Source organism: Oncorhynchus masou, chromosome 31 (genome assembly GCF_036934945.1).
Source record: "Oncorhynchus masou masou isolate Uvic2021 chromosome 31, UVic_Omas_1.1, whole genome shotgun sequence".
NCBI classification, from domain to species: domain Eukaryota; kingdom Metazoa; phylum Chordata; class Actinopteri; order Salmoniformes; family Salmonidae; genus Oncorhynchus; species Oncorhynchus masou.
The window spans coordinates 47,221,790-47,234,973 of NC_088242.1; the positions used below are offsets into that span (position 1 = coordinate 47,221,790).

The 13,184-nt window shown below is 44.3% G+C and overlaps 1 pseudogene; it reads left to right on the forward strand.

Moving 5' to 3' along the window:
- The first annotated feature begins 2,769 nt into the window (after positions 1-2,769).
- The window catches only part of LOC135525215 (filamin-C-like), a 69,794-nt pseudogene continuing 59,379 nt past the window's right edge, over positions 2,770-13,184 (forward strand).

The window sequence follows — 13,184 nt, forward strand, 5'->3', positions numbered from 1 at the left end:
TGAAGCATGTGGGAACAGCAGACTGGTATAGGGATTGATTGAATATGTCCGTAAACACACCAGCCAGCTGGTCGGAGCATGCTCTGAGGGCGCGGCTGGGGATGCCGTCTGGGCCTGCAGCCTTGCGAGGGTTAACACGTTTAAATGTTTTACTCACCTCGGCTGCAGTGAAGGAGAGACCGCATGTTTCCGTTGCAGGCCGTGTCAGTGGCACTGTATTGTCCTCAAAGCGGGCAAAAAAGTTATTTAGTCTGCCTGGGAGCAAGACATCCTGGTCCGTGACTGAGCTGGATTTCTTCCTGTAGTCCGTGATTGACTGTAGACCCTGCCACATGCCTCTTGTGTCTGAGCCGTTGAATTGAGATTCTACTTTGTCTCTGTACTGACGCTTAGCTTGTTTGATAGCCTTGCGGAGGGAATAGCTGCACTGTTTGTACTCGGTCATGTTACCAGACACCTTGCCCTGATTAAAAGCAGTGGTTCGCGCTTTCAGTTTCACGCGAATGCTGCCATTAATCCACGGTTTCTGGTTAGGGAATGTTTTAATCGTTGCTATGGGAACGACATCTTCAACGCACGTTCTAATGAACTCACACACCGAATCAGCGTATTCGTCAATGTTGTTATCTGACGCAATACGAAACATCACCCAGTCCACGTGATGGAAGCAGTCTTGGAGTGTGGAGTCAGCTTGGTCGGACCAGCGTTGGACAGACCTCAGCGTGGGAGCTTCTTGTTTTAGTTTTTGTCTGTAGGCAGGTATCAGCAAAATGGAGTCGTGGTCAGCTTTTCCGAAAGGCAGGGCCTTATATGTGTCGCGGAAGTTAGAGTAACAGTGATCCAAGGTTTTTCCACCCCTGGTTGCGCAATCGATATGCTGATAAAATTTAGGGAGTCTTGTTTTCAGATTAGCCTTGTTAAAATCCCCAGCAACAATGAATGCAGCCTCCTGATAAATGGTTTCCAGTTTGCAAAGAGTTAAATAAAGTTCGTTCAGAGCCATCGATGTGTCTGCTTGGGGGGGGATATATACGGCTGTGATTATAATCGAAGAGAATTCTCTTGGTAGATAATGCGGTCTACATTTGATTGTGAGGAATTCTAAATCATGTGAACAGAAGGATTTGAGTTCCTGTATGTTTCTTTCATCGCACCATGTCTCGTTAGCCATAAGGCATACGCCCCCACCCCTCTTCTTACCAGAAAGGTGTTTGTTTCTGTCGGCGCGATGCGTGGAGAAACCTGTTGGCTGCACCGCTTCGGATAGCGTCTCTCCAGTGAGCCATGTTTCTGTGAAGCACAGAACGTTACAGTCTCTGATGTCCCTCTGGAATGCTACCCTTGCTCGGATTTCATCAACCTTGTTGTCAAGAGACTGGACATTGGCAAGAAGAATGCTAGGGAGCGGTGCACGGTGTGCCCGTCTCCGTAGTCTGACCAGAAGACCGCCTCGTTTCCCTCCTTTTCGGAGTCGTTTTTTTTGGGTCGCTGCATGCGATCCATTCCGTTGTCCTGTTTGTAAGGCAGAACACAGGATCCGCGTCGCGAAAAACATATTCTTGGTCGTACTGATGGTGAGTTGACGCTGATCTTATATACAGTAGTTCTTCTCGACTGTATGTAATGAAACCTAAGATGACCTGGGGTACTAATGTAAGAAATAACACGGGAAAAAAAACAAAAAACTGCATAGTTTCCTAGGAACGCGAAGCGAGGCGGCTGTCTCTGTCGGCGCCGGAAGTACATACATAATGTACATAATGACTCCAACCTAAGTGTATATAAACTTCCAACTTCAACTGTACATAATGCAGTGGCTTTGTAGCTCAATGAACTACTAGCAATAGCATATGGGACCTCATGTTTTATGAGGCCTTCCTAAATCTCTCTCTTTGCAAAAAGAATATAGCCTATCAATTGAAAGATTAGGCTATTTACAAGGATTTAGCAAAGGGAAAAAAGGGTACAAAAGTACAAAAGTACAAAATAACCATAAAATACCAAATACATTCTGCAACTAAGCAGAAGGTGAGGCCCACTTGATTTTAGGATACATAATTTTCCTCTCTTGGATCAATTGTTTAACCACTCTCAAGAAGTCCTAGGCTCCACAACCCAAATCGGAGTGTCTAAAAATAGAGCGCACTGTCACAACTGTTGCTGCATGCACAGGATCTGACCCACAGTGAATGAATCACTGCCATATCATCCCTTACGGCCAATTCTGACCCCTCCCGTTATTCACATATAGAAAATAGGCTATGATTGTAGTTATGACATGGTGGTCCAGACGGGTGTGACGTAGTCCGATGGTTCCTTTATATACTCCACTCTTGCACACCTCACACCATTCAAGTTTAACTGACTTTCATACAGAACTCAATGAACTACTGTGCGTGAAACTGCTGCTTTAATACTCACCAGCTATGGAACGAACTGAACTGAAGCATCATTTCTCAGAAAGTGACATTATTCTCTAAGCCTATCTATTAAGAAACAAAAACTACATTTGTCAAGTCACTGCCAATTAACAACCAGTGACCGGCTGTAAATCGGACTGTGAATCGGACCATTTAATTCATCATTGTCCTACCTAACAAGAAGTGACTTCTTCACATCCGAAAAGTTTTTGGGGGAACAGTTTTTAAAACTCATCTCTCCAAGTTTTAAACTTTTACAACAGCGAATAACACGCTAAACCTTTTTGCAGATAATTTCACACATCGGTCTATCTTTCTGTATAAAAAGCCACACACAGAAACTGCCAGCATGTCAAGCAGTAATGCACATTACTATGACGACAGCCATCCACCACAGTACTACCAGGGCACTGACAACTCTGAAGGGGACAAGGAAGACGAGATGCCGGCTACAGAGATGGACCTTGCCGAGGATGCGCCATGGAAGAAAATACAACAGAACACTTTCACCAGGTGGTGCAATGAGCACCTCAAGTGCATCAACAAGAGCATCACTGACTTACAGAAGGATGTTGGCGACGGTTTAAAGCTGATCGGGCTCCTGGAAGTTCTGAGTCAGAAGAAGATGTACAGAAAGCATCACAATAGACCCAACTTCAGACAGATGAAACTGGAAAATGTATCGGTGGCCCTTGAATTCTTGGACGGGGAACACATCAAGTTGGTGTCTATTGGTAAGAGATAATTTAGCTTTTGGGGACAATTCTTTATTTATTGTTATTCATCTTTGGGAGAGAAAGGGGGGGAGAGAGAGAGAGGGAGAGAAGAGGGAGTTCAATCAAACTCCGGTGCATAATCGGGACAGAGGGAGTAACAGAACAGGACAATACATGTGCCTGTATTTATTTTAACAAAATATATCAAGATAATAGCTTTTTTACTGATTCATAAATCTATTTTCTTTAGGTTACAATATAGACTCTACAGATATTAATGAATTAATCAATGGATAATACATTCACTATAGACTGTCAGTGTCATGTCACAAAATATTTGTACTTAATACACAGTAGAGTAATAGTATGGGTTAACACATAAGTGGATCTTAGATTGTCGACCACATATAATGGAAAGACCAATTTGAATCATTCAGCTGAGTGACTAAACATCCATCCACACTGCAGTATTATGGCACCTCTGTAAACCCAGTTTGGAGTAGAGGTGTGTGGGTAAAATCACTGATGAAGCCAAGTCAGTAAAAAAGCCATATTAGGTTGTGATAATTGTGTTGTTTGCTCTATAACCTATTCGTTCATACGCCAACGTGATATACAATAAGGCCTAGACAACAAAAAGACAAGTCACACATTGTCAGAATAAATTCAACAACACATATGTTTGTTTCATCACAAAACTGGAGAGCAGTTCATGAAGCAAATACTGCACATACCAAACAGTTATATCACCTGCAGTATGGTCAAGCAAGATTTAGAACCACAGAGTTACCGCAAGTCAGCACAAAGACAACAGGAGCACTGCCTCTGCTATTTCAGCACCATTTCAACTTAAACATTTAAACATCATCAAATCAACAAGACTATATATGCTTAGTTTAATACACTAAAAACAAACTTAAAGATACCAAAAACAATTTAGTCTAATCAATGTTGCTAAAAAAATCATGTGGCTGTCCATGGCAAAAATATTGAAAAAAGGGAGACCATATGCTTGCTGGCATCAATCAATCAAATGCTACGGCGGCAACATGTTATACTCTTTTGGTCCAGATAGCATCAGATACATGGGGTACACATACTGAGACAGAGAGGCGCTCTTTCCCTCGCTCGGATGATTTCTCCAGTGAGATTCAGCCACTTGCTAATTTAGTGAAAACACAGAGAGAGACGGGATATAACATATTTTATAATTGTATTTATACAATGCCACTGCCAGTTTGTCAGGTGCTCTACTGAAGCATGGCTTTCACAAAGTAGAAATGGGTTAGTCAGCACTCTGGAAACTCTTACAGCAGAGGTGCCGTTGCGATCTCTCCCTCATGGGGCTCCTGAGTGGCGCAGCAGTCTAAGGCACTGCATCTCAGTGCAAGAGGTGTATCACAACTGGCTGTGATTGGGAGTACCATAAGGCGGTGCACAATTGGCCCAGTGTTGTCTGGGTTAGGGTTTGGCCGGGGTAGGCCATAATTGTAAATAAGAATTTGTTCATAACTGACTTGACTAGTTAAATAAAGTTTTAATAAAAAAATTTCAGGGCCAAGGCTGAAGCCAGCCATCCATCCTAAACTCTCAAATCTACTGAGGTGGGCAGTGGCAGGCCATCACTCTGGCCTCTGAAAATTTAGTAAGACCATGTTAATGAGAATCACACACAACGATGTTGTGCATGCGTGCACAGATGGACACACCCACAACACACACACCCCTCTCACTCTGCACTCACTCCACACCTCATAATCACACTCACTGAAGATCAGATGAGTCAGGCCAAGGGACAGGAAATGACACTAAAATAGCCTGGTGGTCCCAGATCAGTTAGGGCTGCATAGCCAAATCCGATGTTCATTGTTTTGTAGATCAATTATGAGAAATTATGAGAAAGATGATAGGAGTTGGCTGTAATACAAAACTGATCTAGGCCCAGTCTAGCTGAACAGTGGGTGCATGGCTAGAATCCTCCTGGGATGGTGTGATTATGAGGTGAGGTTTAGGCTGGCTGCAAGCATGTGCGATGTGTTAGGGATAATCATAGAGGTATTCTGTTCAAAGAGGTAGCTAAACCCCGGGATGAGTGATTGAGGCATAGATTGCTGAACCTTGGACTCTGTGGACCCTGGACTCCCTTAGCAGCAACTACTAGCTAGACATAGACACATACAGTACTTCCACTGGATAGAGCTGGTTGCAATAATGTCATTTTATACGGGCCAGGTTGTGTACTGGTTGAATAAGCAGGGGGCAAACTTAGCAGTAGCTTTAGATAAACAGTTATCTCGGTTAACCCAGAACTAATGCTCAATAGTCAGTCGACGAGAGACTAGGTAAATAGAGATACTGAACAGTAGCCTAAGTTTATGTCTGAGGTAAGAGGGCATCCTGGACATGTTGGCGCCATGCCTGCGAACATTCAAAGTTTTAAGTTTAAGCATAAGCCAATTTAAATAATTGACGCAGTTGCACGTGATCAAAAGCTGTTCCCATCATGCAACCTGGTAAATGTAGCCCTATGCTAACGTCACCATTTAGCTGTGATTTAATCCGGTTCAAACTCAATATTAACTCTTTAAAATCACTGACGTAGTTGGAAGGGATAGAACACTTTACCATGAGAGCGTCCTTAACAGCAGTCAAACGGCCCCATCTGCTAATGAAAGTTTTTAAAACACGCATTGGTTTAGCTGACAGATTAGCTGACAGTGTTGCAAGCCTGGCTTCTGGTGATTTTTGCTATGTTCTGCAAGTTCGAATACCAGCAGAAATATACGTTTTTCTTTTGAAATGTAGAATTACATTTATTGTGTTAGCATGTTGAGAAGGGAAGTGCAGCCAAAATACGTTTACTGAGAAGCTTCTTGTTGGAATCGCACTTGCAGACGGACATAAATAATCATTGCTACATAGACGTGTAGGGCTACATTTACATGTACAACCAAGGTTTTATACACATTCTTATAATCATCTGCTTCGTCGCATATGTGTGGACCAGCAGTGAACAGTGTTTTCCTTAAGAAAAATGCTTGAAATTCTTTAGCAGTTATTCACCATGAAAGCAGTTATGAATACAGTACATGACAGGATGCATGGCTCTCAACCTTCGCCTCCACCGAGTCCATATGGGAGTTGAAGCATTGGGACAAGACTAACTACTAACTACTAATAAAAAAGTACAAAAATATATATATATAAAATTAAAAAGGCTTCATTCTGGTTCACAGAGGAACTCTGGAGCTCTGTCACCTCCCTGACCAAGGCACTTATCCCCTGATTGCTCAGTTTGGCCGGGCTGCCAGCTCTAGGAAGAGTCTTGGTGGTTCCAAACTTCTTCCATTTAAGAATGATGGAGGCCACTCTGTTCTTGAGGACCTTCAATGCTGCAGAAATGTTTTGGTACCCTTCCCCAGATCTGTGCCTTGACAAGTCCTTCATGGCTTTGTTTTTGCTCTGACATTCATTGTCAACTGTGGGACCTTATATAGACAGGTGTGTTCCTTTCCAAATCATGTCAAATTAATTTAATTTACCACTGGTGGACTCCAATCAAGTTGTAGAAACATCTCAAGGATGATCAATCGGAACAGGATGCACCTGAGATCAATTTCGAGTCTAATAGCAAAGAGTCTGAATACTTATGTAAATAAGGTAGGCTATGATTGTAGTTTTAAGGTATTCTGTTTTCTATTCTATTCTGTTTTTTTTTATGTATATAAACATTTCCAAAAACCTGTTCTTGCTTTGTCAGAATGGGGTATTGTGTGTAAATTGATGAGGATTTATTTTTATATATTTACATTTTAGAATAAGGCTGTAACGTAACAAAATGTGGGAAAAGGGAAGGGGTCTGAAAACTTTCCGAATGCACTAAATAGCATTTACAAAAAATAATAGAATATAATCTATGAATTAGATATCTGAGAACAGCAATATTTTACACACACAAATGTACCCATAAGTAATCATTTCTGATGAAAACAAATGTGAAAAATTGGTGGATTTAGCGTTTTGGAAAGAAACTCTTCATATTGACATTTTGATTCATTTCAATATTGATGTGTCACAAAGATACAGATAGAGGGTTTTTGTTTCTTTGTTTCTTTTGTTCCATCTTATGATATGATAAGGGTTAGGACTATGAGAAGCCTAGCTAGCGTTTTCCAGACTCACATTTCACTAAGTAGATGTGTTATTAAACCCATGACACTGGTGACTGATTTCTCTCCCCACACTGCGCGATGAAATTCCTAGTGTGACCGCCGCTTTGAGCGGGTGGTTGTGAAGGGCATGGCGTGTGTGTCGTGATGCCCGGGGGTAGTCTCTATGGAGAGCGATGGACCTCATACCTCTGGAATGTCCCAACGTCCTGCAGTATAGTGTCAGCAAAGAAGTTAGGGGTCATTCACACAATGCCCACCTCAAAGTGTGTTTGTTGGGGAGTGGCAGGCAGAGAAGGTGTTTATACTTGCGACCTTGTCAGTCTGACAGAAACGGGACACGATAACGGCAGCACTGTCATTCCTCTCCTGACGCCTGCCTCTTGAGACTTGATGCAGCAACACCAAGTGACCAGTGAAAACAAACCATGAAATAACTTTTCTGTGTTGTCACTGCAACTGAGTATGTGATACTGAGTACGTGTCACTGGCACACACTTTTTGATAGGTGGTGATAGGCAGTATTAAAACTACATCAAGCCAAACAACCCTCCTACCTGTTGAGCTTGAAAATCAAGGCAGTGGTGCAGATCTTGACACAAACCGATGCGCCTGGCACCAACTACCATACCCCGTTCAAAGGAACATCAATCTTTTGTCTTGCCCATTCCCTCCCTGAATACATTGAGTATACAATACATGGATTACTGTGTATCTTCCTCTATATTTTTTACTACAAAACATAGAAACCTGCCATGTTCACATATGTTGATGTTGGGCTGGTGCTGGAGATGATGAATATGAAGTTGAAAATGGCCCTTATATATATAGTTGAAGTTGTAAGTTTACATGCACTTAGGTTGGAGTCATTCACATTCGTATTTCAACCACTCCACAAATGTCTTGTTAACAAACTATAGTGTTGGCAAGTCGGTTAGGACATCTACTTTGTGCATGGCACAAGTAATTTTTCCAACAATGGTTTACAGACAGATTATTTCACTTATAATTTACTGTATGACAATTCCAGTGGGTCAGCAGGAGTTGACATACACTAAGTTGACTGTGTCTTTAAACAGCTTGTAAAATTGAAGAAAATTATGTAATGGCTTTAGAAGCTTCTGATAGGCTAATTGACATCATTAGGGTCAATTTGAGGTGTATCTGTGGATGCATTTCAAGGCCTACCTTCAAACTCAGTGCCTCTTCGCTTGACATCATGGGAAAACCAAAATAAATCAGTCAAGACCTCAATTTTTTTTGTAGACCTCTGCAAGGAAGTCTACAATTTGGGAGCAATTGGGAGCAATTTCCTGAAGGTACCACTTTCATCTTTACAAACAATAGGACCCAAGTATAAACACCATGGGACCACGCAGCCATTATACCGCTCAGGAAGGAGACGTGTTCTGTCTCCTGGAGATGAACGTACTTTGGGGCAAAAAATGTAAATCAATCCCAGAACAACTGCAAAGGACCTTGTGAAGATACTGGAGGAAACAGGTACAAAAGTATCTATATCCACAGCAAAACGAGTCCCCAATATCGACATAACCTGAAAGGCTGCTCAGCAAGGAAGAAGCCACTGCTCCAAAACCGCAACTGCACATGGGGACAAAGATTGTACTTTTTGGAGAAATGTCCTCTGGTCTGATGAAACAAAAACTGTTTGGCCATAATGACCATCGTTATGTTTGGAGGAAAAATGGGGAGGCTTGCAAGCCAAAGAATACCATCCCAACCGTGAAGCACGGGGGTGGCAGCATCATGTTGTGGGGGTGCTTTGCTGCAGGAGGGACTGGTGCACTTCACAAAATTGATGTCAGGAAAAGGATGTGGATATATTGAAGCAACATCTCAAGACATATGTCAGGAAGTTGAAGCTTGGTCGCAAATGGGTCTTCCAAATGGACAATGACCCCAAGCATACTTCCAAAGTTGTGGCAACATGGCTTAAGGACAACAAAGTCAAGGTATTGGAGTGGCCATCACAAAGCCCTGACCTCAATCCTATAGAAAATGTGTGGGCAGAACTGAAAAAGTGTGTGTGAGCAAGGAGGCCTACAAACCTGACTCAGTTACCCCAGCTCTATCAGGAGGAATGGGCCAAAATTCACCCGTCTTATTGTGGGAAGCTTGTGGAAGGCTACCCAAAACGTTTGACCCAAGTTAAACAATTTAAAGGCAATGCTACCAAATACTAATTGAGTGTATGTACATTTACATTTACATTTAAGTCATTTAGCAGACGCTCTTATCCAGAGCGACTTACAAATTGGTGAATTCACCTTCTGACATCCAGTGGAACAGCCACTTTACAATAGTGCATCTAAATCATTTAAGGGGGGGGGTGAGAAGGATTACTTTGTCCTATCCTAGGTATTCCTGCAAGAGGTGGGGTTTCAGGTGTCTCCGGAAGGTGGTGATTGACTCCGCTGTCCTGGCGTCGTGAGGGAGTTTGTTCCACCATTGGGGGGCCAGAGCAGCGAACAGTTTTGACTGGGCTGAGCGGGAACTGTACTTCCTCAGTGGTAGGGAGGCGAGCAGGCCAGAGGTGGATGAACGCAGTGCCCTTGTTTGGGTGTAGGGCCTGATCAGAGCCTGGAGGTACTGCGGTGCCGTTCCCCTCACAGCTCCGTAGGCAAGCACCATGGTCTTGTAGCGGATGCGAGCTTCAACTGGAAGCCAGTGGAGAGAGCGGAGGAGCGGGGTGACGTGAGAGAACTTGGGAAGGTTGAACACCAGGCGGGCTGCGGCGTTCTGGATGAGTTGTAGGGGTTTAATGGCACAGGCAGGGAGCCCAGCCAACAGCGAGTTGCAGTAATCCAGACGGGAGATGACAAGTGCCTGGATTAGGACCTGCGCCGCTTCCTGTGTGAGGCAGGGTCGTACTCTGCGGATGTTGTAGAGCATGAAACCTGACTGATTTGGATCAAGAAGGTCATTCTGAGAGAGATAGCGGGAGAGCTGGCCAAGGACGGCACGTTCAAGAGTTTTGGAGAGAAAAGAAAGAAGGGATACTGGTCTGTAGTTGTTGACATCGGAGGGATTGAGTGTAGGTTTTTTCAGAAGCGGTGCAACTCTCGCTCTCTTGAAGACGGAAGGGACGTAGCCAGCGGTCAGGGATGAGTTGATGAGCGAGGTGAGGTAAGGGAGAAGGTCTCCGGAAATGGTCTGGAGAAGAGAGGAGGGGATAGGGTCAAGCGGGCAGGTTGTTGGGCGGCCGGCCGTCACAAGAAGCGAGATTTCATCTGGAGAGAGAGGGCAGAAAGAGGTCAGAGCACAGGGTAGGGCAGTGTGAGCGGAACCAGCGGTGTCGTTTGACTTAGCAAACGAGGATCGGATGTCGTCGACCTTCTTTTCAAAATGGTTGACGAAGTCATCTGCAGAGAGGGAGGAGGGGGGAGGGGGAGGAGGATTCAGGAGGGAGGAGAAGGTGGCAAAGAGCTTCCTAGGGTTAGAGGCAGATGCTTGGAATTTAGAGTGGTAGAAAGTGGCTTTAGCAGCAGAGACAGAGGAGGAAAATGTAGAGAGGAGGGAGTGAAAGGATGCCAGGTCCGCAGGGAGGCGAGTTTTCCTCCATTTCCGCTCGGCTGCCCGGAGCCCTGTTCTGTGAGCTCGCAATGAGTCGTCGAGCCACGGAGCGGGAGGGGAGGACCGAGCCGGCCTGGAGGATAGGGGACATAGAGAGTCAAAGGATGCAGAAAGGGAAGAGAGGAGGGTTGAGGAGGCAGAATCAGGAGATAGGTTGGAGAAGGTATGAGCAGAGGGAAGAGATGATAGGATGGAAGAGGAGAGAGTAGCGGGGGAGAGAGAGCGAAGGTTGGGACGGCGCGATACCATCCGAGTAGGGGCAGTGTGGGAAGTGTTGGATGAGAGCGAGAGGGAAAAGGATACAAGGTAGTGGTCGGAGACTTGGAGGGGAGTTGCAATGAGGTTAGTGGAAGAACAGCATCTAGTAAAGATGAGGTCGAGCGTATTGCCTGCCTTGTGAGTAGGGGGGGAAGGTGAGAGGGTGAGGTCAAAAGAGGAGAGGAGTGGAAAGAAGGAGGCAGAGAGGAATGAGTCAAAGGTAGACGTGGGGATGTTAAAGTCGCCCAGGACTGTGAGAGGTGAGCCGTCCTCAGGAAAGGAGCTTATCAAGGCATCAAGCTCATTGATGAACTCTCCGAGGGAACCTGGAGGGCGATAAATGATAAGGATGTTAAGCTTGAAAGGGCTGGTAACTGTGACAGCATGGAATTCAAAGGAGGCGATAGACAGATGGGTAAGGGGAGAAAGAGAGAATGACCACTTGGGAGAGATGAGGATCCCGGTGCCACCACCCCGCTGACCAGAAGCTCTCGGGGTGTGCGAGAACACGTGGGCGGACGAAGAGAGAGCAGTAGGAGTAGCAGTGTTATCTGTGGTGATCCATGTTTCCGTCAGTGCCAAGAAGTCGAGGGACTGGAGGGAGGCATAGGCTGAGATGAACTCTGCCTTGTTGGCCGCAGATCGGCAGTTCCAGAGGCTACCGGAGACCTGGAACTCCACGTGGGTCGTGCGCGCTGGGACCACCAGATTAGGGTGGCCGCGGCCACGCGGTGTGGAGCGTTTGTATGGTCTGTGCAGAGAGGAGAGAACAGGGATAGATAGACACATAGTTGACAGGCTACAGAAGAGGCTACACTAATGCAAAGGAGATTGGAATGACAAGTGGACTACACGTCTCGAATGTTCAGAAAGTTAAGCTTACGTAGCAAGAATCTTATTGACTAAAATGAATGAAATGATACAGTACTGCTGGAGTAGGCTAGCTGGCAGTGGCTGCGTTGTTGACTTTGTAGGCTAGCTGGCAGTGGCTGCGTTGTTGACACTACACTAATCAAGTCGTTCCGTCGAGTGTAATAGTTTCTACAGTGCTGCTATTCGGGGGCTAGCTGGCTAGCTAGCAGTGTTGATTACGTTACGTTACGTTAAAAGAACGACAATAGCTGGCTAGCTAACCTAGAAAATTGCTCTAGACTACACAATTGTCTTAGATACAAAGACGGCTATGTAGCTAGCTAGCTACGATCAAACAAATCAAACTGTTGTACTGTAATGAAGTGAAATGAAAATGTAGCTACCTGTGGAGCGAAGCGGAATGTTGACCGGGTTGTTGAAGTTCTATTCGGTAGACGCTGGCTAGCTGTTGGCTAGCTAGCTAGCAGTATCTCCTACGTTAAGGACGACAAATAGCTGGCTAGCTAACCTCGGTAAATTAAGATAATCACTCTAAGTCTACACACTCTAAACTACACAATTATCTTGGATACGAAGACAGCAAAGACAACTATGTAGCTAGCTAACACTGCACTAATCGAGTCGTTCCAGTTGAGTGTAATAGTTTCTACAGTTTCTACAGTGCTGGTAGACGGTGGACATTAGCTAGCTGCTGGGCAGATAGCAGTTAGGACGACGAAATACGATAATTACGCAATTATCTTTGATACAAAGACGGCTATGTAGCTAGCTAAGAAGAAATTGCTAAGATTAGACAAATCAAACCGTTGTACTATAATGAAATGTAATGAAAATGTAATGAAAAGTTATACTACCTGCGGACCGAAGTGTAGATGCGACCGCTCGCTCCAACCCGTAAACTTCTGACCCACTGGGAATGTGATGAAATAAATTAAAGCTGAAATAAATCATTCTCTCTATTATTATTCTAACATTTCACATTCTTAAAATAAAGTGGTGATCCTAACTGACCTAAAACAGGGAATGTTTTCTAGGATTCAATGTCAGGAATTGTGAAAAGCTTAGTTCAAATGTATTTTGCTAAGGTGTATGTAAACATCCGACTTCAACTCTGTATGTATTAGCCTATTTGACAATGGTTTTGGGTACACTTT